We start from the raw sequence: 22,523 nt of genomic DNA on the forward strand, positions 1-22,523 counted from the left end.
CTATATGGGGATAATAATAATCACAATTTTATGGGTCTGAGATAATGTGTGTTGAGTGTTTTGAACATTCAGAAATGCCACATAAACACTATTGCCAAGCATTATTGTAATTGCATCTCTTCCCCATTCTCTCATAGGAGGCTATTATATGTAACATTAGACCTCATCAGCAAATATCACTGGGATATTTCTTAAAGGTTTCGATGCTTGGCATACAGACTGCTAAGAAATTCTCTAAATTGATCATCTTTGTGCTTTTGGCAAGTCTCGACATGTGAGTGGCTACAGTGGGGGTTGTCAAACGCGTGGGAAATTTGCACGGTATTTGCTCATGAAGAGATTCTTCCTTCTCTGTTGCAGTTTGCTAGCGCTGGTATCCATAGACCTTGTGCCTCTTATTAAAACCATTCTTCATGGAAAAGTTAGGAAACAGTCAATGGAGCCATAGAAATCAGCCCATTTGTGAATGAATCACAGCAGTATGAATGTTTTATGCCGTCTGTTAGTCATCCAGCTTGGCTCATTACAAATTGGAATATTGCTGCAAAGAAGTATGCAGTTTTTAAATTGGTTTCTGTATCATTTTATGTGTTCCAAATTTGATGGCAATTCCTATAGTAACACATTTTCAGATGCTCAGGTTTGTTATTTTTTTTAAATAAGTAGGCTTGTTAACAGGGCTTTTTTAAACAATAAATATCAAAAAAAATCCCCTATTTTATCAGATCATTCAGCTAGCAGGCTTCAGCTAGCACTGAGTGTTGCAATTTGCTTCTTAACAGGCCAGGTGAGAAGAAAGCATGTTACTACATGCCACCTGTTCAGTTGTCTGGTTTTCTGTCACATTCAATGCAAGATTTTGACCATTAAATCTCTATATGGCCTGGTTCCTAGGTAATTCTGAGGATGTCTCGTCCCCATCACCTGCTGATGCAACTCACATTTTCCTTGTGTGTTGCAATTTGTGGTATTGTTCGGGTGGATCCATGCAACTTTGGATGGGTCAGTTTCCATGCATTATCTCAGCTGCCGCCTTTCTGCCACCTGACTCCAACTGACTCCAATGTTTTTAGAAGGCACATAAGTAAAAATGATTCTGTTGAAGGGGGGGAAATCTGAGATTTTTGAGTTGGGACTTACTGCTTGGGTATTTCAGGATGCCTTCAATACCTCCCCATGTACCTAAATAATCAACAGATTAGTTCTTGCAGACTCTTCATAAACAGATGCTGTTGTTTGTACAAGCATGAAGCAGGGAATGCAGTGGGTCCAGTGCTAGTAATTTAAAATATAAATACGACTTCATGAGCACAAAGAGGGATGAAATTCAAGTGATTCTATGATTTACAAGTAGACCACATAACAATGCCTTCCTAAGTAGAGTTAGGCCTATTATGCATGCAGGGTGTAACGGGGTGCTTATATTCAAGGGCGAGGGAGAGATATTATCCCACCACTAGCCACCAATCATAACGGGACGGGTAGCCTACAATCAAGGTTCCCACTAAACTGACCGGGGAGTTTCCCACTCAAAATATCCCAGGCTAGTGTTCAGGGATCTTCTTTTTGCTCTGCTGCTACCATTAAAGAGAAGGAACTAGGAATCCCAAAACTGCTGCTGGCTGCCAAATATATAAAGGATCCCACCTCACATTCGCTCTTGGTCTGAGGGGAATGTCCTTCAGAGTCCCATATACAAAAATGGAGGGAACTCAACATTGGCTGGGATTCTAGGCACTCTTCAACCTCTCACACACAAATGCAGGCTGGCACGAGGGTAACTTGAACACAACGAATGAAATTTATTTTGAAAACAGAAGAAAAGCTTCTTAAACTGGCCCAGAGAGGTACTAACGCTTGATGGTTTCAGAGAGGTTCTTTTCACTTAAAAGTTACAGAGCTTCAGATGTTAGTTAGGTTTCACACACAGACACACGCAGGTGTCTCTTCAGGAATTATTTTGCTTTAGATGTACTAAATTTCTTCACAGACAGACACTAGTCCTTTCTGATCTACCACCCACTGAATACACACACACAGTCTATGCCCTGTGAGATTCTGGCATACAAAGCCTCCCTCTCTCACACTAATCCCAATTTAGCTTCACTGCCTCTGGAACGGACTTTCCCAAGACTGGTGTTGTACTGGGGTAGGACAGACTCTAGTTCTGGACAGTACTCACTGTCAAGCCACTGACTGGCGCATCACTTTGCACCAAACTCAGGGCCTCCTTTCTCTGACAAGCCTCCTCAGCTTGTAGAGCAGGGGTCCCCAAACTTTTTAAACAGGGGGCCAGTTCACTGTCCCTCAGCCTGTTGGAGGGCCGGACTAAAAAAAACTATGAACAAATTCCTATGCACAAATGATTGTAAAATGTTTGATTTCACCTTTCAGCCTTTCTGTCATGGTCTATTTTTAGAACAGTGACCAAAGTATGTCAAGTACAGGGTGGGCTCCAAATATTGTCGGGGAGGCTGTGGAATACCTTCCCCTGTAAAAAAAAAAGCAGAACTTTCCCAATGAAGCATTCCATCTAACCCAGGATCAGGTATCTTCCTGGGTTCTTCCTCCCTAGCAGCCAGCGAGCGATTCACCAGCCTGGCTGATGCCAATGGGAGTGAGGCGGAACAGAAAGCCTGAGAGCAACACATGGAGGAGCCGAGAGGGAAGAGGCTGGTAAGGAATTTGCCAAATGTGGGGTTTCCAACTCTGGGTCAGAAAATTCATGGAGATTTGGGGGTGCCATCATGTAATTGCAATCAACAGCCGTTGGGGCCGGTTCCTCCTCTCCCTCGAGCCCTCACTGCACATGAATGGAGCCATCGCCGCCATGCCTGGCGGGCCAGATAAATGCCTTCAGGGGGCCACATTTGGCCCCCGGGCTGTAGTTTGGGGACCCCTGTTGTAGAGTGACTGGACTTCTGTCCGCTAACACTCTGAGACAGAATCCTTCAGTTCAGATCTGACAGACCGCTCTCTGTCAAACTCTTGCTCCTTCCTGAATCTCTCTCCCAATCTTGACTCTCAATCTTGATTAAACTCTGACAGGCACAGCACTGTCTATTTATACTGCTGCACTTTAGCTCCCCCTAACCCTGGCCATAGGCAACTGTGCCTTTCTCAACCAATCAAATGGGGTCTTTTGTATAGTGAAGCCTGCTGCCTTAACTCTGGCTGCCACTAAGGCCTTTTCATTAGGCCCTTGACACACACCAGCCCTTCAGGGTGGGGCAAGTCCATTACATAGGGCTTACCCCACAGCTCTTTTTTTTAAAATTATTTTGCCACTCTGCTAGTCAAATGTGGGAGGAAAAACTGTTAAGTGGGTGGGGGAAGGCAAGGGAAAGCTGGAGAGGTGAGCAAAGTTGCAGTGGACTGAGCACACACAACAGATCTTTGCTTTTCCAACAAAACAGAAAAATTGCATTTAACGAGGCTTGGGAAACCATGGGGGCTTCTCTGATCTGTCTCGCAGTGAGTGCTGGAGGGGAAATGAGTGCACAACCAAGAATCTATCCCAAGGGGATGTATGCTTACCAAGGGGGAGACCACAAATGCATAATAAGCCTTACTCTCTTGTTTTAGAAGGGGGTAACTGCCCAGGATCACACTATCAATGCCTTGAACGCCATCCCAGAAAATATATGTCTGTAAATAAATGTATGTGACCTAAATAAATAAATTACAGTAAATGAGAAGATTTAAATTGCAGACAGAGCAAAAACAGCTATAAGCTACAAAATATTTGTTATTGATTTGTCAAGGCAAGATTTGATCCCATACCTACTGCATAGGCACAAAACTGCTCAGCACAGTGTTTGGGACAATCTTTGACAAGGAACATCAAAATAACCCTATTAAGCATTCTCCTCTGAGATAAGTCAGCTAATTTGATCAAGATACGTTCACTTGGAGACTGTATTTCTGATGAAGCATTTATCATGCCTTTCCTTCAGTGCTAGTGATACTACTGAAGTTTGTACATTCTATGCTTGATTTACAAATGCTGCTGTAGAGGCCTTTGGGAGAGAAAGTGGTTCAGACATCCTTTTTGTGCTCCCTGACAGGAGTATCATCACTGCTCTGTCCCTAAGAAGAGGAGAGATGAAGAGAGTCAGAGGAAGAAAGAAGTACCACAATCAGAGCTGCACCTGCCATGATAAGTAAGTGGGCTGGTGTGATGAATGGCCTCTAGTTCCACCCTTTAAACAATCCCTTCCTACAGGGTGAGAAGGTAGATTCCATGTTGCATCAGCCAATAAATTTATTTATATTTATTTATTTATTGTTTCGATTTATAAACCGCCCCATCCCCTGGGGGCTCTGGGCGGTGAACAACATTCACATATACAATTAATTAAATCGATAACAACAATATAATACTAAAAACCATTAAAAACTACTTAAAAACAGCGGTTAGCATCATAATATAAGCCCTATTGGCGGCCAATTCACTTTAGTGATCTCCACCCCCATAAAAAAGCTACAGTGCGCGAGGGGTCAGGTTCCTCTCTGGGAGGATAATAGGTGGTAAAGCGCAACAGATGGTATGTGCAAGAAGATGCAGGGGGGAAGGAGAGAGTGGGAGGGGGAAGGGGGCGCCACTCAGCGACTGGACACTCCAAAGGCCCGGTGGAACAACTTGGTCTTACAGGCCCTGCGGAACTCATCGATAAGGTCCCGCAGAGGGCTCGGACAGCTGGAGCGAAGAGTGTTCTCCATCAGGGCTGGGGCCAGGGCCGTAAAGCGTCCTGGCCCAGGTAGTGGAGGCTTGCACGACTACTCCAGGGGCCAGGAACCGCCAGCAAATTCACTTCTGCTGATCGCAGGAGGCTTCCAGTAGGGGCATATGGGGTACGCGGTCTCTCAGATACGAGGGTCCCAGGCCGCGTAAGGCCTTTAAAGGTTAAAACCTACACCTTTGAAGATGATTCGGAATTCCATTCAGCCAGTGCAGCCATGGCGCAGCACAGGCTGGGAATATGATCGGTTTTCGGCAGTTTCCCCCTGTGAGCAAACGCCACCAGCTGCATGTTGGGACCAGTTTCAGTCTTCCGAACCAGGCGCATGGGAAGGCCCGCGTAGAGCGAAGTTTACAATAGTCAAGCCTGGAGGTGACTGCTGTATTGTATCATAGCGGCTGCAGGTCTGCCTGAGAGAGGAAGGGGGCCAGCCGCCGGGCCTGCCGAAGATGGAAAAATGCAGTCCGGGTTACAAGGGCCACCTGGGTCTCCATTGAAAGAGACGAATCCAGGTGGACCCCCAGACTGCGGACAGAGGGGGCCGGCGCCAAAATGGTCCCCTCCCACTCCGGCGGCTGGAAATCCCCTGCCTCCCCCCTGCGGCCCAGCCAAAGGATCTCCGTCTTCGATGGATTCAGTTTCAGCCTTCTCTGCTGTAACCAACCAGCGACCGCCTCCAAACAATGCTGTAGAGCTGCAGGGGCCGTGACAGCTCCCCCCTCCATCAACAGAATGAGCTGAGTGTCATCAGCGTACTGGTGACAAATCAGCCCAAAGCTCCGTACCAGCTGAGCAAGTGGTCGCATATAAACCAGCATACCTACGGGATGCATACCTACGGGACCGTCTCTCCCTATATCGCCCTGCTAGGCCCCTCCGCTCCTTGGAGGTGGACCTCCTGGTGATCCCTGGCCCCAAAGTGATCTGGCTGGCCTCTACAAGGACCAGGGCTTTTACAGCCCTGGCCCCTACCTGGTGGAACAGGCTCCCAAGTGAGATCAGGGCCCTGCGGGACATACAGAGTTTCCGCAGGGCCTGTAAAACGGACCTGTTCCGCCAGGCATTTGGCCAGCTGGGATAACATCTCACTTCTGTGGAAAAATCTGGCCTCCTGTGGTGGGGGGGGCAGGAAGGGGGAAGGGGAAATAATTTTAATCGCCATTGGGACTTTGAATTTTATAATTTGTATATGGTTTTAACTGGGATTGGGGTGAAATGGATTTTAACTGTTATTTGAATGATGGACACCGCCCTGAGCCCTTCGGGGAAGGGCGGTATAGAAATTTAATAAAATAAATAAATAAATAATAAAATAAAGGGCTGTGACCCTCTGGAATGGAGGGGGGAGTTGAGGGAAAGTCTGTCATTGCTAGGTAGTGCTTGGGGAAGCAATAGAGAAACAGGGAAAACTACCAGCAGAATTGATAAGACTTCCCAGTGGTGGCGAACCTTTGGCACTCCAGATGTTATGGACTACAATTCCCACCAGCCCCTGCCAGCATTGCCAATTGGCCATGCTGGCAGGGGCTGATGGGAATTGTAGTCCGTAACACCTGGAGTGCCAAAGGTTCGCCACCACAGTGAGTGACAAGAACTGGGGAGGGGGGGCAGGAATAAAGAATTTGGCACCCATGCTGTTTGCTTGGGAGTGATTTCAACCCAGGTTCAGCTAAAAAGATCACTAGTTTAGTGATTTTTGGAAAACCTGGGTTGAGGGAAATATAACTGGCCAATCCTGCTTTGGGGAAGGGAACTGTGCAAAGTATTTCCCCAAACCAGAATATTTCCCTTCATCAACCCATTATATTTCTACTGTGCAGAATCCACCTCTGAGTATTCCCCAATGTCAATAGTCAGGTCCTTTCTGATTCAAGCCTGGGGAAGTTTGGCCATCTCATCACCTTGAGATCATCTAATAGAGCCCCACTGTGCATTTGTTTTTTGTTTTGTTTTGTATTGGAAAAACATGTAGGTGTATTTGGCAGGACTTTCAAATTAGTGGAGCGTTCCCTTTGGAATGGTTTGCTGATGACCCTTGAATTGATATCTTGTTTATAAACCTCTCATAATGGTTGAAAGACATTCTTAAAGAAATAAAGTGGTAATTAGTTTAAATTAATCCTTTAGCATAAGCAATTGTATAATTAATATGAGAATTGTTTTTAAAACTTGAGATTTTTGAATCCTTGGTCTTCTTTGCTGCCATCAAAAGTGTGATTTTTGAGCTTTGAATCTTCTAGATTGCTTTGAGTGTTTGCTGTGTGGAGAAAATAATATTTAATTGTCTTTTTTAACTAACTGGAAAAGGTGGTAAGAGACAATGTTAGAAAATTTGTAGTCATGGGAAGACACTCCCTTTTAATAATACTCCCACTAGTGTGTAACCCTGAATTTTGTGTTTCCTGGGGAAGTGGGCATATTTGTTGAATGAAACCATGTTCATCTCCATCTGATTCAAGATCTGTTTGCAGCCGTTGATATCAGTGAACATCAGTCTCTGTGGTTGGAATTAACTGCCTGTGATGGATTATCTATTGTAGTATCAATAACATTTCTTTTGATAGAAACAGCTTGGAGCACTTTAGTCCCGTTATCAGTTATGCAACATGCATTCATTCTGGGTTACCAGAATTAATGTCCCTTTTCTGCTTCCCTCAACCCAATCATTAACCAGAAAACAGAATAGTTGCTAATTGGTCCATCCTGAAGTCCTTGCTTTTCTCCTTCATAGCATCTATAAATAGATGTTCCATTTTCTTGTTTGCAGCTTTGATGATAAGAGGGACAAAGGGGAAGGGAATTGTCCTATGGAAACATCAGGCATATGAAACACAAAGCCATTGCATGGAACTTGTTCATCCACTTTGTTTAAGCAGACGTACATGTAAACTTAGAGGAAATGAAGCTGAATAAAAGCAGATGTAAAGAGAACAGACAGGAAATGTATGAGCCATGAAACATGAACTCAAATGCTTTCCAGAATGTCATGTGTCTAAAAAAATCAGCATGTCTTTTCTTGGAACTGTTGAAGACCACTAGTTTTGACAAAATTCACTGGTCTTCATGAATTCCAAGAAAATAATCTGGCCCTGCTGGGACCAAGGACAGTACATGTAGATAGATATGAAATGATCCATGCTTAAAGGAAGAAGGCAGCTTCTTTAGTCATTACTGTTCCATCTCAGCATTACTTAATTTGGGGAATGGGGGGTGGGGGGGGGGGGGCGGGGGGGGGGGGGGGGGTGGGGGGGGGGGGGGGGTTTGGGGGGGGGGGGGGCTGGTGGGGGGGGGGGGTGGGGGGGGGGGGGGGTTTTTGCCGGGGGGGGGGGGGGGGGGTTCGGGGGGGGGGGGGGGTGGGGGGGGGGGGGGGTGGGGGGGGGGGGGGGTGGGGGGGGGGGGGGGTGGGGGGGGGGGGGGGTGGGGGGGGGGGGGGGTGGGGGGGGGGGGGGGTGGGGGGGGGGGGGGGTGGGGGGGGGGGGGGGTGGGGGGGGGGGGGGGTGGGGGGGGGGGGGGGTGGGGGGGGGGGGGGGTGGGGGGGGGGGGGGGTGGGGGGGGGGGGGGGTGGGGGGGGGGGGGGGTGGGGGGGGGGGGGGGTGGGGGGGGGGGGGGGTGGGGGGGGGGGGGGGTGGGGGGGGGGGGGGGTGGGGGGGGGGGGGGGTGGGGGGGGGGGGGGGTGGGGGGGGGGGGGGGTGGGGGGGGGGGGGGGTGGGGGGGGGGGGGGGTGGGGGGGGGGGGGGGTGGGGGGGGGGGGGGGTGGGGGGGGGGGGGGGTGGGGGGGGGGGGGGGTGGGGGGGGGGGGGGGTGGGGGGGGGGGGGGGTGGGGGGGGGGGGGGGTGGGGGGGGGGGGGGGTGGGGGGGGGGGGGGGTGGGGGGGGGGGGGGGTGGGGGGGGGGGGGGGTGGGGGGGGGGGGGGGTGGGGGGGGGGGGGGGTGGGGGGGGGGGGGGGTGGGGGGGGGGGGGGGTGGGGGGGGGGGGGGGTGGGGGGGGGGGGGGGTGGGGGGGGGGGGGGGTGGGGGGGGGGGGGGGTGGGGGGGGGGGGGGGTGGGGGGGGGGGGGGGTGGGGGGGGGGGGGGGTGGGGGGGGGGGGGGGTGGGGGGGGGGGGGGGTGGGGGGGGGGGGGGGTGGGGGGGGGGGGGGGTGGGGGGGGGGGGGGGTGGGGGGGGGGGGGGGTGGGGGGGGGGGGGGGTGGGGGGGGGGGGGGGTGGGGGGGGGGGGGGGTGGGGGGGGGGGGGGGTGGGGGGGGGGGGGGGTGGGGGGGGGGGGGGGTGGGGGGGGGGGGGGGTGGGGGGGGGGGGGGGTGGGGGGGGGGGGGGGTGGGGGGGGGGGGGGGTGGGGGGGGGGGGGGGTGGGGGGGGGGGGGGGTGGGGGGGGGGGGGGGTGGGGGGGGGGGGGGGTGGGGGGGGGGGGGGGTGGGGGGGGGGGGGGGTGGGGGGGGGGGGGGGTGGGGGGGGGGGGGGGTGGGGGGGGGGGGGGGTGGGGGGGGGGGGGGGTGGGGGGGGGGGGGGGTGGGGGGGGGGGGGGGTGGGGGGGGGGGGGGGTGGGGGGGGGGGGGGGTGGGGGGGGGGGGGGGTGGGGGGGGGGGGGGGTGGGGGGGGGGGGGGGTGGGGGGGGGGGGGGGTGGGGGGGGGGGGGGGTGGGGGGGGGGGGGGGTGGGGGGGGGGGGGGGTGGGGGGGGGGGGGGGTGGGGGGGGGGGGGGGTGGGGGGGGGGGGGGGTGGGGGGGGGGGGGGGTGGGGGGGGGGGGGGGTGGGGGGGGGGGGGGGTGGGGGGGGGGGGGGGTGGGGGGGGGGGGGGGTGGGGGGGGGGGGGGGTGGGGGGGGGGGGGGGTGGGGGGGGGGGGGGGTGGGGGGGGGGGGGGGTGGGGGGGGGGGGGGGTGGGGGGGGGGGGGGGTGGGGGGGGGGGGGGGTGGGGGGGGGGGGGGGTGGGGGGGGGGGGGGGTGGGGGGGGGGGGGGGTGGGGGGGGGGGGGGGTGGGGGGGGGGGGGGGTGGGGGGGGGGGGGGGTGGGGGGGGGGGGGGGTGGGGGGGGGGGGGGGTGGGGGGGGGGGGGGGTGGGGGGGGGGGGGGGTGGGGGGGGGGGGGGGTGGGGGGGGGGGGGGGTGGGGGGGGGGGGGGGTGGGGGGGGGGGGGGGTGGGGGGGGGGGGGGGTGGGGGGGGGGGGGGGTGGGGGGGGGGGGGGGTGGGGGGGGGGGGGGGTGGGGGGGGGGGGGGGTGGGGGGGGGGGGGGGTGGGGGGGGGGGGGGGTGGGGGGGGGGGGGGGTGGGGGGGGGGGGGGGTGGGGGGGGGGGGGGGTGGGGGGGGGGGGGGGTGGGGGGGGGGGGGGGTGGGGGGGGGGGGGGGTGGGGGGGGGGGGGGGTGGGGGGGGGGGGGGGTGGGGGGGGGGGGGGGTGGGGGGGGGGGGGGGTGGGGGGGGGGGGGGGTGGGGGGGGGGGGGGGTGGGGGGGGGGGGGGGTGGGGGGGGGGGGGGGTGGGGGGGGGGGGGGGTGGGGGGGGGGGGGGGTGGGGGGGGGGGGGGGTGGGGGGGGGGGGGGGTGGGGGGGGGGGGGGGTGGGGGGGGGGGGGGGTGGGGGGGGGGGGGGGTGGGGGGGGGGGGGGGTGGGGGGGGGGGGGGGTGGGGGGGGGGGGGGGTGGGGGGGGGGGGGGGTGGGGGGGGGGGGGGGTGGGGGGGGGGGGGGGTGGGGGGGGGGGGGGGTGGGGGGGGGGGGGGGTGGGGGGGGGGGGGGGTGGGGGGGGGGGGGGGTGGGGGGGGGGGGGGGTGGGGGGGGGGGGGGGTGGGGGGGGGGGGGGGTGGGGGGGGGGGGGGGTGGGGGGGGGGGGGGGTGGGGGGGGGGGGGGGTGGGGGGGGGGGGGGGTGGGGGGGGGGGGGGGTGGGGGGGGGGGGGGGTGGGGGGGGGGGGGGGTGGGGGGGGGGGGGGGTGGGGGGGGGGGGGGGTGGGGGGGGGGGGGGGTGGGGGGGGGGGGGGGTGGGGGGGGGGGGGGGTGGGGGGGGGGGGGGGTGGGGGGGGGGGGGGGTGGGGGGGGGGGGGGGTGGGGGGGGGGGGGGGTGGGGGGGGGGGGGGGTGGGGGGGGGGGGGGGTGGGGGGGGGGGGGGGTGGGGGGGGGGGGGGGTGGGGGGGGGGGGGGGTGGGGGGGGGGGGGGGTGGGGGGGGGGGGGGGTGGGGGGGGGGGGGGGTGGGGGGGGGGGGGGGTGGGGGGGGGGGGGGGTGGGGGGGGGGGGGGGTGGGGGGGGGGGGGGGTGGGGGGGGGGGGGGGTGGGGGGGGGGGGGGGTGGGGGGGGGGGGGGGTGGGGGGGGGGGGGGGTGGGGGGGGGGGGGGGTGGGGGGGGGGGGGGGTGGGGGGGGGGGGGGGTGGGGGGGGGGGGGGGTGGGGGGGGGGGGGGGTGGGGGGGGGGGGGGGTGGGGGGGGGGGGGGGTGGGGGGGGGGGGGGGTGGGGGGGGGGGGGGGTGGGGGGGGGGGGGGGTGGGGGGGGGGGGGGGTGGGGGGGGGGGGGGGTGGGGGGGGGGGGGGGTGGGGGGGGGGGGGGGTGGGGGGGGGGGGGGGTGGGGGGGGGGGGGGGTGGGGGGGGGGGGGGGTGGGGGGGGGGGGGGGTGGGGGGGGGGGGGGGTGGGGGGGGGGGGGGGTGGGGGGGGGGGGGGGTGGGGGGGGGGGGGGGTGGGGGGGGGGGGGGGTGGGGGGGGGGGGGGGTGGGGGGGGGGGGGGGTGGGGGGGGGGGGGGGTGGGGGGGGGGGGGGGTGGGGGGGGGGGGGGGTGGGGGGGGGGGGGGGTGGGGGGGGGGGGGGGTGGGGGGGGGGGGGGGTGGGGGGGGGGGGGGGTGGGGGGGGGGGGGGGTGGGGGGGGGGGGGGGTGGGGGGGGGGGGGGGTGGGGGGGGGGGGGGGTGGGGGGGGGGGGGGGTGGGGGGGGGGGGGGGTGGGGGGGGGGGGGGGTGGGGGGGGGGGGGGGTGGGGGGGGGGGGGGGTGGGGGGGGGGGGGGGTGGGGGGGGGGGGGGGTGGGGGGGGGGGGGGGTGGGGGGGGGGGGGGGTGGGGGGGGGGGGGGGTGGGGGGGGGGGGGGGTGGGGGGGGGGGGGGGTGGGGGGGGGGGGGGGTGGGGGGGGGGGGGGGTGGGGGGGGGGGGGGGTGGGGGGGGGGGGGGGTGGGGGGGGGGGGGGGTGGGGGGGGGGGGGGGTGGGGGGGGGGGGGGGTGGGGGGGGGGGGGGGTGGGGGGGGGGGGGGGTGGGGGGGGGGGGGGGTGGGGGGGGGGGGGGGTGGGGGGGGGGGGGGGTGGGGGGGGGGGGGGGTGGGGGGGGGGGGGGGTGGGGGGGGGGGGGGGTGGGGGGGGGGGGGGGTGGGGGGGGGGGGGGGTGGGGGGGGGGGGGGGTGGGGGGGGGGGGGGGTGGGGGGGGGGGGGGGTGGGGGGGGGGGGGGGTGGGGGGGGGGGGGGGTGGGGGGGGGGGGGGGTGGGGGGGGGGGGGGGTGGGGGGGGGGGGGGGTGGGGGGGGGGGGGGGTGGGGGGGGGGGGGGGTGGGGGGGGGGGGGGGTGGGGGGGGGGGGGGGTGGGGGGGGGGGGGGGTGGGGGGGGGGGGGGGTGGGGGGGGGGGGGGGTGGGGGGGGGGGGGGGTGGGGGGGGGGGGGGGTGGGGGGGGGGGGGGGTGGGGGGGGGGGGGGGTGGGGGGGGGGGGGGGTGGGGGGGGGGGGGGGTGGGGGGGGGGGGGGGTGGGGGGGGGGGGGGGTGGGGGGGGGGGGGGGTGGGGGGGGGGGGGGGTGGGGGGGGGGGGGGGTGGGGGGGGGGGGGGGTGGGGGGGGGGGGGGGTGGGGGGGGGGGGGGGTGGGGGGGGGGGGGGGTGGGGGGGGGGGGGGGTGGGGGGGGGGGGGGGTGGGGGGGGGGGGGGGTGGGGGGGGGGGGGGGTGGGGGGGGGGGGGGGTGGGGGGGGGGGGGGGTGGGGGGGGGGGGGGGTGGGGGGGGGGGGGGGTGGGGGGGGGGGGGGGTGGGGGGGGGGGGGGGTGGGGGGGGGGGGGGGTGGGGGGGGGGGGGGGTGGGGGGGGGGGGGGGTGGGGGGGGGGGGGGGTGGGGGGGGGGGGGGGTGGGGGGGGGGGGGGGTGGGGGGGGGGGGGGGTGGGGGGGGGGGGGGGTGGGGGGGGGGGGGGGTGGGGGGGGGGGGGGGTGGGGGGGGGGGGGGGTGGGGGGGGGGGGGGGTGGGGGGGGGGGGGGGTGGGGGGGGGGGGGGGTGGGGGGGGGGGGGGGTGGGGGGGGGGGGGGGTGGGGGGGGGGGGGGGTGGGGGGGGGGGGGGGTGGGGGGGGGGGGGGGTGGGGGGGGGGGGGGGTGGGGGGGGGGGGGGGTGGGGGGGGGGGGGGGTGGGGGGGGGGGGGGGTGGGGGGGGGGGGGGGTGGGGGGGGGGGGGGGTGGGGGGGGGGGGGGGTGGGGGGGGGGGGGGGTGGGGGGGGGGGGGGGTGGGGGGGGGGGGGGGTGGGGGGGGGGGGGGGTGGGGGGGGGGGGGGGTGGGGGGGGGGGGGGGTGGGGGGGGGGGGGGGTGGGGGGGGGGGGGGGTGGGGGGGGGGGGGGGTGGGGGGGGGGGGGGGTGGGGGGGGGGGGGGGTGGGGGGGGGGGGGGGTGGGGGGGGGGGGGGGTGGGGGGGGGGGGGGGTGGGGGGGGGGGGGGGTGGGGGGGGGGGGGGGTGGGGGGGGGGGGGGGTGGGGGGGGGGGGGGGTGGGGGGGGGGGGGGGTGGGGGGGGGGGGGGGTGGGGGGGGGGGGGGGTGGGGGGGGGGGGGGGTGGGGGGGGGGGGGGGTGGGGGGGGGGGGGGGTGGGGGGGGGGGGGGGTGGGGGGGGGGGGGGGTGGGGGGGGGGGGGGGTGGGGGGGGGGGGGGGTGGGGGGGGGGGGGGGTGGGGGGGGGGGGGGGTGGGGGGGGGGGGGGGTGGGGGGGGGGGGGGGTGGGGGGGGGGGGGGGTGGGGGGGGGGGGGGGTGGGGGGGGGGGGGGGTGGGGGGGGGGGGGGGTGGGGGGGGGGGGGGGTGGGGGGGGGGGGGGGTGGGGGGGGGGGGGGGTGGGGGGGGGGGGGGGTGGGGGGGGGGGGGGGTGGGGGGGGGGGGGGGTGGGGGGGGGGGGGGGTGGGGGGGGGGGGGGGTGGGGGGGGGGGGGGGTGGGGGGGGGGGGGGGTGGGGGGGGGGGGGGGTGGGGGGGGGGGGGGGTGGGGGGGGGGGGGGGTGGGGGGGGGGGGGGGTGGGGGGGGGGGGGGGTGGGGGGGGGGGGGGGTGGGGGGGGGGGGGGGTGGGGGGGGGGGGGGGTGGGGGGGGGGGGGGGTGGGGGGGGGGGGGGGTGGGGGGGGGGGGGGGTGGGGGGGGGGGGGGGTGGGGGGGGGGGGGGGTGGGGGGGGGGGGGGGTGGGGGGGGGGGGGGGTGGGGGGGGGGGGGGGTGGGGGGGGGGGGGGGTGGGGGGGGGGGGGGGTGGGGGGGGGGGGGGGTGGGGGGGGGGGGGGGTGGGGGGGGGGGGGGGTGGGGGGGGGGGGGGGTGGGGGGGGGGGGGGGTGGGGGGGGGGGGGGGTGGGGGGGGGGGGGGGTGGGGGGGGGGGGGGGTGGGGGGGGGGGGGGGTGGGGGGGGGGGGGGGTGGGGGGGGGGGGGGGTGGGGGGGGGGGGGGGTGGGGGGGGGGGGGGGTGGGGGGGGGGGGGGGTGGGGGGGGGGGGGGGTGGGGGGGGGGGGGGGTGGGGGGGGGGGGGGGTGGGGGGGGGGGGGGGTGGGGGGGGGGGGGGGTGGGGGGGGGGGGGGGTGGGGGGGGGGGGGGGTGGGGGGGGGGGGGGGTGGGGGGGGGGGGGGGTGGGGGGGGGGGGGGGTGGGGGGGGGGGGGGGTGGGGGGGGGGGGGGGTGGGGGGGGGGGGGGGTGGGGGGGGGGGGGGGTGGGGGGGGGGGGGGGTGGGGGGGGGGGGGGGTGGGGGGGGGGGGGGGTGGGGGGGGGGGGGGGTGGGGGGGGGGGGGGGTGGGGGGGGGGGGGGGTGGGGGGGGGGGGGGGTGGGGGGGGGGGGGGGTGGGGGGGGGGGGGGGTGGGGGGGGGGGGGGGTGGGGGGGGGGGGGGGTGGGGGGGGGGGGGGGTGGGGGGGGGGGGGGGTGGGGGGGGGGGGGGGTGGGGGGGGGGGGGGGTGGGGGGGGGGGGGGGTGGGGGGGGGGGGGGGTGGGGGGGGGGGGGGGTGGGGGGGGGGGGGGGTGGGGGGGGGGGGGGGTGGGGGGGGGGGGGGGTGGGGGGGGGGGGGGGTGGGGGGGGGGGGGGGTGGGGGGGGGGGGGGGTGGGGGGGGGGGGGGGTGGGGGGGGGGGGGGGTGGGGGGGGGGGGGGGTGGGGGGGGGGGGGGGTGGGGGGGGGGGGGGGTGGGGGGGGGGGGGGGTGGGGGGGGGGGGGGGTGGGGGGGGGGGGGGGTGGGGGGGGGGGGGGGTGGGGGGGGGGGGGGGTGGGGGGGGGGGGGGGTGGGGGGGGGGGGGGGTGGGGGGGGGGGGGGGTGGGGGGGGGGGGGGGTGGGGGGGGGGGGGGGTGGGGGGGGGGGGGGGTGGGGGGGGGGGGGGGTGGGGGGGGGGGGGGGTGGGGGGGGGGGGGGGTGGGGGGGGGGGGGGGTGGGGGGGGGGGGGGGTGGGGGGGGGGGGGGGTGGGGGGGGGGGGGGGTGGGGGGGGGGGGGGGTGGGGGGGGGGGGGGGTGGGGGGGGGGGGGGGTGGGGGGGGGGGGGGGTGGGGGGGGGGGGGGGTGGGGGGGGGGGGGGGTGGGGGGGGGGGGGGGTGGGGGGGGGGGGGGGTGGGGGGGGGGGGGGGTGGGGGGGGGGGGGGGTGGGGGGGGGGGGGGGTGGGGGGGGGGGGGGGTGGGGGGGGGGGGGGGTGGGGGGGGGGGGGGGTGGGGGGGGGGGGGGGTGGGGGGGGGGGGGGGTGGGGGGGGGGGGGGGTGGGGGGGGGGGGGGGTGGGGGGGGGGGGGGGTGGGGGGGGGGGGGGGTGGGGGGGGGGGGGGGTGGGGGGGGGGGGGGGTGGGGGGGGGGGGGGGTGGGGGGGGGGGGGGGTGGGGGGGGGGGGGGGTGGGGGGGGGGGGGGGTGGGGGGGGGGGGGGGTGGGGGGGGGGGGGGGTGGGGGGGGGGGGGGGTGGGGGGGGGGGGGGGTGGGGGGGGGGGGGGGTGGGGGGGGGGGGGGGTGGGGGGGGGGGGGGGTGGGGGGGGGGGGGGGTGGGGGGGGGGGGGGGTGGGGGGGGGGGGGGGTGGGGGGGGGGGGGGGTGGGGGGGGGGGGGGGTGGGGGGGGGGGGGGGTGGGGGGGGGGGGGGGTGGGGGGGGGGGGGGGTGGGGGGGGGGGGGGGTGGGGGGGGGGGGGGGTGGGGGGGGGGGGGGGTGGGGGGGGGGGGGGGTGGGGGGGGGGGGGGGTGGGGGGGGGGGGGGGTGGGGGGGGGGGGGGGTGGGGGGGGGGGGGGGTGGGGGGGGGGGGGGGTGGGGGGGGGGGGGGGTGGGGGGGGGGGGGGGTGGGGGGGGGGGGGGGTGGGGGGGGGGGGGGGTGGGGGGGGGGGGGGGTGGGGGGGGGGGGGGGTGGGGGGGGGGGGGGGTGGGGGGGGGGGGGGGTGGGGGGGGGGGGGGGTGGGGGGGGGGGGGGGTGGGGGGGGGGGGGGGTGGGGGGGGGGGGGGGTGGGGGGGGGGGGGGGTGGGGGGGGGGGGGGGTGGGGGGGGGGGGGGGTGGGGGGGGGGGGGGGTGGGGGGGGGGGGGGGTGGGGGGGGGGGGGGGTGGGGGGGGGGGGGGGTGGGGGGGGGGGGGGGTGGGGGGGGGGGGGGGTGGGGGGGGGGGGGGGTGGGGGGGGGGGGGGGTGGGGGGGGGGGGGGGTGGGGGGGGGGGGGGGTGGGGGGGGGGGGGGGTGGGGGGGGGGGGGGGTGGGGGGGGGGGGGGGTGGGGGGGGGGGGGGGTGGGGGGGGGGGGGGGTGGGGGGGGGGGGGGGTGGGGGGGGGGGGGGGTGGGGGGGGGGGGGGGTGGGGGGGGGGGGGGGTGGGGGGGGGGGGGGGTGGGGGGGGGGGGGGGTGGGGGGGGGGGGGGGTGGGGGGGGGGGGGGGTGGGGGGGGGGGGGGGTGGGGGGGGGGGGGGGTGGGGGGGGGGGGGGGTGGGGGGGGGGGGGGGTGGGGGGGGGGGGGGGTGGGGGGGGGGGGGGGTGGGGGGGGGGGGGGGTGGGGGGGGGGGGGGGTGGGGGGGGGGGGGGGTGGGGGGGGGGGGGGGTGGGGGGGGGGGGGGGTGGGGGGGGGGGGGGGTGGGGGGGGGGGGGGGTGGGGGGGGGGGGGGGTGGGGGGGGGGGGGGGTGGGGGGGGGGGGGGGTGGGGGGGGGGGGGGGTGGGGGGGGGGGGGGGTGGGGGGGGGGGGGGGTGGGGGGGGGGGGGGGTGGGGGGGGGGGGGGGTGGGGGGGGGGGGGGGTGGGGGGGGGGGGGGGTGGGGGGGGGGGGGGGTGGGGGGGGGGGGGGGTGGGGGGGGGGGGGGGTGGGGGGGGGGGGGGGTGGGGGGGGGGGGGGGTGGGGGGGGGGGGGGGTGGGGGGGGGGGGGGGTGGGGGGGGGGGGGGGTGGGGGGGGGGGGGGGTGGGGGGGGGGGGGGGTGGGGGGGGGGGGGGGTGGGGGGGGGGGGGGGTGGGGGGGGGGGGGGGTGGGGGGGGGGGGGGGTGGGGGGGGGGGGGGGTGGGGGGGGGGGGGGGTGGGGGGGGGGGGGGGTGGGGGGGGGGGGGGGTGGGGGGGGGGGGGGGTGGGGGGGGGGGGGGGTGGGGGGGGGGGGGGGTGGGGGGGGGGGGGGGTGGGGGGGGGGGGGGGTGGGGGGGGGGGGGGGTGGGGGGGGGGGGGGGTGGGGGGGGGGGGGGGTGGGGGGGGGGGGGGGTGGGGGGGGGGGGGGGTGGGGGGGGGGGGGGGTGGGGGGGGGGGGGGGTGGGGGGGGGGGGGGGTGGGGGGGGGGGGGGGTGGGGGGGGGGGGGGGTGGGGGGGGGGGGGGGTGGGGGGGGGGGGGGGTGGGGGGGGGGGGGGGTGGGGGGGGGGGGGGGTGGGGGGGGGGGGGGGTGGGGGGGGGGGGGGGTGGGGGGGGGGGGGGGTGGGGGGGGGGGGGGGTGGGGGGGGGGGGGGGTGGGGGGGGGGGGGGGTGGGGGGGGGGGGGGGTGGGGGGGGGGGGGGGTGGGGGGGGGGGGGGGTGGGGGGGGGGGGGGGTGGGGGGGGGGGGGGGTGGGGGGGGGGGGGGGTGGGGGGGGGGGGGGGTGGGGGGGGGGGGGGGTGGGGGGGGGGGGGGGTGGGGGGGGGGGGGGGTGGGGGGGGGGGGGGGTGGGGGGGGGGGGGGGTGGGGGGGGGGGGGGGTGGGGGGGGGGGGGGGTGGGGGGGGGGGGGGGTGGGGGGGGGGGGGGGTGGGGGGGGGGGGGGGTGGGGGGGGGGGGGGGTGGGGGGGGGGGGGGGTGGGGGGGGGGGGGGGTGGGGGGGGGGGGGGGTGGGGGGGGGGGGGGGTGGGGGGGGGGGGGGGTGGGGGGGGGGGGGGGTGGGGGGGGGGGGGGGTGGGGGGGGGGGGGGGTGGGGGGGGGGGGGGGTGGGGGGGGGGGGGGGTGGGGGGGGGGGGGGGTGGGGGGGGGGGGGGGTGGGGGGGGGGGGGGGTGGGGGGGGGGGGGGGTGGGGGGGGGGGGGGGTGGGGGGGGGGGGGGGTGGGGGGGGGGGGGGGTGGGGGGGGGGGGGGGTGGGGGGGGGGGGGGGTGGGGGGGGGGGGGGGTGGGGGGGGGGGGGGGTGGGGGGGGGGGGGGGTGGGGGGGGGGGGGGGTGGGGGGGGGGGGGGGTGGGGGGGGGGGGGGGTGGGGGGGGGGGGGGGTGGGGGGGGGGGGGGGTGGGGGGGGGGGGGGGTGGGGGGGGGGGGGGGTGGGGGGGGGGGGGGGTGGGGGGGGGGGGGGGTGGGGGGGGGGGGGGGTGGGGGGGGGGGGGGGTGGGGGGGGGGGGGGGTGGGGGGGGGGGGGGGTGGGGGGGGGGGGGGGTGGGGGGGGGGGGGGGTGGGGGGGGGGGGGGGTGGGGGGGGGGGGGGGTGGGGGGGGGGGGGGGTGGGGGGGGGGGGGGGTGGGGGGGGGGGGGGGTGGGGGGGGGGGGGGGTGGGGGGGGGGGGGGGTGGGGGGGGGGGGGGGTGGGGGGGGGGGGGGGTGGGGGGGGGGGGGGGTGGGGGGGGGGGGGGGTGGGGGGGGGGGGGGGTGGGGGGGGGGGGGGGTGGGGGGGGGGGGGGGTGGGGGGGGGGGGGGGTGGGGGGGGGGGGGGGTGGGGGGGGGGGGGGGTGGGGGGGGGGGGGGGTGGGGGGGGGGGGGGGTGGGGGGGGGGGGGGGTGGGGGGGGGGGGGGGTGGGGGGGGGGGGGGGTGGGGGGGGGGGGGGGTGGGGGGGGGGGGGGGTGGGGGGGGGGGGGGGTGGGGGGGGGGGGGGGTGGGGGGGGGGGGGGGTGGGGGGGGGGGGGGGTGGGGGGGGGGGGGGGTGGGGGGGGGGGGGGGTGGGGGGGGGGGGGGGTGGGGGGGGGGGGGGGTGGGGGGGGGGGGGGGTGGGGGGGGGGGGGGGTGGGGGGGGGGGGGGGTGGGGGGGGGGGGGGGTGGGGGGGGGGGGGGGTGGGGGGGGGGGGGGGTGGGGGGGGGGGGGGGTGGGGGGGGGGGGGGGTGGGGGGGGGGGGGGGTGGGGGGGGGGGGGGGTGGGGGGGGGGGGGGGTGGGGGGGGGGGGGGGTGGGGGGGGGGGGGGGTGGGGGGGGGGGGGGGTGGGGGGGGGGGGGGGTGGGGGGGGGGGGGGGTGGGGGGGGGGGGGGGTGGGGGGGGGGGGGGGTGGGGGGGGGGGGGGGTGGGGGGGGGGGGGGGTGGGGGGGGGGGGGGGTGGGGGGGGGGGGGGGTGGGGGGGGGGGGGGGTGGGGGGGGGGGGGGGTGGGGGGGGGGGGGGGTGGGGGGGGGGGGGGGTGGGGGGGGGGGGGGGTGGGGGGGGGGGGGGGTGGGGGGGGGGGGGGGTGGGGGGGGGGGGGGGTGGGGGGGGGGGGGGGTGGGGGGGGGGGGGGGTGGGGGGGGGGGGGGGTGGGGGGGGGGGGGGGTGGGGGGGGGGGGGGGTGGGGGGGGGGGGGGGTGGGGGGGGGGGGGGGTGGGGGGGGGGGGGGGTGGGGGGGGGGGGGGGTGGGGGGGGGGGGGGGTGGGGGGGGGGGGGGGTGGGGGGGGGGGGGGGTGGGGGGGGGGGGGGGTGGGGGGGGGGGGGGGTGGGGGGGGGGGGGGGTGGGGGGGGGGGGGGGTGGGGGGGGGGGGGGGTGGGGGGGGGGGGGGGTGGGGGGGGGGGGGGGTGGGGGGGGGGGGGGGTGGGGGGGGGGGGGGGTGGGGGGGGGGGGGGGTGGGGGGGGGGGGGGGTGGGGGGGGGGGGGGGTGGGGGGGGGGGGGGGTGGGGGGGGGGGGGGGTGGGGGGGGGGGGGGGTGGGGGGGGGGGGGGGTGGGGGGGGGGGGGGGTGGGGGGGGGGGGGGGTGGGGGGGGGGGGGGGTGGGGGGGGGGGGGGGTGGGGGGGGGGGGGGGTGGGGGGGGGGGGGGGTGGGGGGGGGGGGGGGTGGGGGGGGGGGGGGGTGGGGGGGGGGGGGGGTGGGGGGGGGGGGGGGTGGGGGGGGGGGGGGGTGGGGGGGGGGGGGGGTGGGGGGGGGGGGGGGTGGGGGGGGGGGGGGGTGGGGGGGGGGGGGGGTGGGGGGGGGGGGGGGTGGGGGGGGGGGGGGGTGGGGGGGGGGGGGGGTGGGGGGGGGGGGGGGTGGGGGGGGGGGGGGGTGGGGGGGGGGGGGGGTGGGGGGGGGGGGGGGTGGGGGGGGGGGGGGGTGGGGGGGGGGGGGGGTGGGGGGGGGGGGGGGTGGGGGGGGGGGGGGGTGGGGGGGGGGGGGGGTGGGGGGGGGGGGGGGTGGGGGGGGGGGGGGGTGGGGGGGGGGGGGGGTGGGGGGGGGGGGGGGTGGGGGGGGGGGGGGGTGGGGGGGGGGGGGGGTGGGGGGGGGGGGGGGTGGGGGGGGGGGGGGGTGGGGGGGGGGGGGGGTGGGGGGGGGGGGGGGTGGGGGGGGGGGGGGGTGGGGGGGGGGGGGGGTGGGGGGGGGGGGGGGTGGGGGGGGGGGGGGGTGGGGGGGGGGGGGGGTGGGGGGGGGGGGGGGTGGGGGGGGGGGGGGGTGGGGGGGGGGGGGGGTGGGGGGGGGGGGGGGTGGGGGGGGGGGGGGGTGGGGGGGGGGGGGGGTGGGGGGGGGGGGGGGTGGGGGGGGGGGGGGGTGGGGGGGGGGGGGGGTGGGGGGGGGGGGGGGTGGGGGGGGGGGGGGGTGGGGGGGGGGGGGGGTGGGGGGGGGGGGGGGTGGGGGGGGGGGGGGGTGGGGGGGGGGGGGGGTGGGGGGGGGGGGGGGTGGGGGGGGGGGGGGGTGGGGGGGGGGGGGGGTGGGGGGGGGGGGGGGTGGGGGGGGGGGGGGGTGGGGGGGGGGGGGGGTGGGGGGGGGGGGGGGTGGGGGGGGGGGGGGGTGGGGGGGGGGGGGGGTGGGGGGGGGGGGGGGTGGGGGGGGGGGGGGGTGGGGGGGGGGGGGGGTGGGGGGGGGGGGGGGTGGGGGGGGGGGGGGGTGGGGGGGGGGGGGGGTGGGGGGGGGGGGGGGTGGGGGGGGGGGGGGGTGGGGGGGGGGGGGGGTGGGGGGGGGGGGGGGTGGGGGGGGGGGGGGGTGGGGGGGGGGGGGGGTGGGGGGGGGGGGGGGTGGGGGGGGGGGGGGGTGGGGGGGGGGGGGGGTGGGGGGGGGGGGGGGTGGGGGGGGGGGGGGGTGGGGGGGGGGGGGGGTGGGGGGGGGGGGGGGTGGGGGGGGGGGGGGGTGGGGGGGGGGGGGGGTGGGGGGGGGGGGGGGTGGGGGGGGGGGGGGGTGGGGGGGGGGGGGGGTGGGGGGGGGGGGGGGTGGGGGGGGGGGGGGGTGGGGGGGGGGGGGGGTGGGGGGGGGGGGGGGTGGGGGGGGGGGGGGGTGGGGGGGGGGGGGGGTGGGGGGGGGGGGGGGTGGGGGGGGGGGGGGGTGGGGGGGGGGGGGGGTGGGGGGGGGGGGGGGTGGGGGGGGGGGGGGGTGGGGGGGGGGGGGGGTGGGGGGGGGGGGGGGTGGGGGGGGGGGGGGGTGGGGGGGGGGGGGGGTGGGGGGGGGGGGGGGTGGGGGGGGGGGGGGGTGGGGGGGGGGGGGGGTGGGGGGGGGGGGGGGTGGGGGGGGGGGGGGGTGGGGGGGGGGGGGGGTGGGGGGGGGGGGGGGTGGGGGGGGGGGGGGGTGGGGGGGGGGGGGGGTGGGGGGGGGGGGGGGTGGGGGGGGGGGGGGGTGGGGGGGGGGGGGGGTGGGGGGGGGGGGGGGTGGGGGGGGGGGGGGGTGGGGGGGGGGGGGGGTGGGGGGGGGGGGGGGTGGGGGGGGGGGGGGGTGGGGGGGGGGGGGGGTGGGGGGGGGGGGGGGTGGGGGGGGGGGGGGGTGGGGGGGGGGGGGGGTGGGGGGGGGGGGGGGTGGGGGGGGGGGGGGGTGGGGGGGGGGGGGGGTGGGGGGGGGGGGGGGTGGGGGGGGGGGGGGGTGGGGGGGGGGGGGGGTGGGGGGGGGGGGGGGTGGGGGGGGGGGGGGGTGGGGGGGGGGGGGGGTGGGGGGGGGGGGGGGTGGGGGGGGGGGGGGGTGGGGGGGGGGGGGGGTGGGGGGGGGGGGGGGTGGGGGGGGGGGGGGGTGGGGGGGGGGGGGGGTGGGGGGGGGGGGGGGTGGGGGGGGGGGGGGGTGGGGGGGGGGGGGGGTGGGGGGGGGGGGGGGTGGGGGGGGGGGGGGGTGGGGGGGGGGGGGGGTGGGGGGGGGGGGGGGTGGGGGGGGGG

The sequence above is a fragment of the Sphaerodactylus townsendi genome, linkage group LG10, assembly GCF_021028975.2.
Source record: "Sphaerodactylus townsendi isolate TG3544 linkage group LG10, MPM_Stown_v2.3, whole genome shotgun sequence".
NCBI lineage: Eukaryota > Metazoa > Chordata > Lepidosauria > Squamata > Sphaerodactylidae > Sphaerodactylus > Sphaerodactylus townsendi.